We start from the raw sequence: 1,087 nt of genomic DNA, 5'->3' as shown, positions 1-1,087 counted from the left end.
TCATTCATGCTCCACATTTCAGTGGATATGCGAGGCAATGAAACTAGGCAAGACAAGGGAAGAAATGACATGCATTGGAAAAGAAGCATAGCTATATTTCTGTGAAAAACTTCATTACCTATAAAGAAAATATGGAATTTACTGAGCTTAGAATTACTGAACCAGTGAGATAGCTCAGCGGCTAAGTGCCTGCTTAGGCAAGCACATGTACTGATTTTGATACCAGGTATCACATGCAGCACAGACCCTGTCCAAGGGCATAGTGGTCCTCCTGTCTTCAGCCTCCTCAGTTCTAGGATTACAGGCTTGGGCCACCACCCCTGTTCTAGTGGCCAGCTCAGTGCATTCAGGGGTTGGGTCAGCATGGCATGTGGTGCAGGGGATCGAACCCAGGTCTTTGTGCTTGCCTAAGCAGGTACTTAATCAACTGAGCTATCTCCCCCAGCCCTCAGCTTTATTTCCATAGTAGCAGTGAACAATGAAAGTAGAAATGGAAATTAAAAAGCATACAGTAAAATTTCCAGTGACCTAGATAATGAAATAATTAGGAATAAATATGTAAAATTTTATGTAACTGCTTTATACAGAAAATTGGAAAATATTGGCTAAGGTTGATTAAACAAAACTAAGTAAGTTGAGAGATATACTATGTTGATTATAAGATTTAATATACTTAAAATGTCATTTCTTCTCAAACAGTTCTATGTTCAATGCAATTGCAAAAAGTCCTAGGAGGTTTTTATGATTTTAAAGTAAAAATAAATAACTTGAGTGTAAAATTTGTATAGAATCACAAAGGATTTGAACAGTCAAATGATATGTAGAAAAGAACAAAGATAACTTATACTACCTCATATAAAAACTTTCTAAGTTTTAATAACCAAGAAAATCTGTTGTCAGTAGAAGTTTAGACTTGTGGATAAATGCAACAAAATAGACTCCAGAAATAAGCCTGCCCACAAAATGATTTTCAGCAAAAAATATGGAGGTAATTTACGAGGAGAAAAGATAATATCCATAGCAATAGTGATAAAGTGATTTGATGTGCATTTAAAAAATGAACTTGAAATTTGCCTCAAACTATATA

The sequence above is a fragment of the Octodon degus genome, unplaced genomic scaffold (assembly GCF_000260255.1).
Source record: "Octodon degus isolate 3935 unplaced genomic scaffold, OctDeg1.0 scaffold00231, whole genome shotgun sequence".
NCBI classification, from domain to species: domain Eukaryota; kingdom Metazoa; phylum Chordata; class Mammalia; order Rodentia; family Octodontidae; genus Octodon; species Octodon degus.
The sequence above is the reverse complement of the archived record's forward strand: the minus strand, read 5'-3'. Positions refer to the sequence as shown.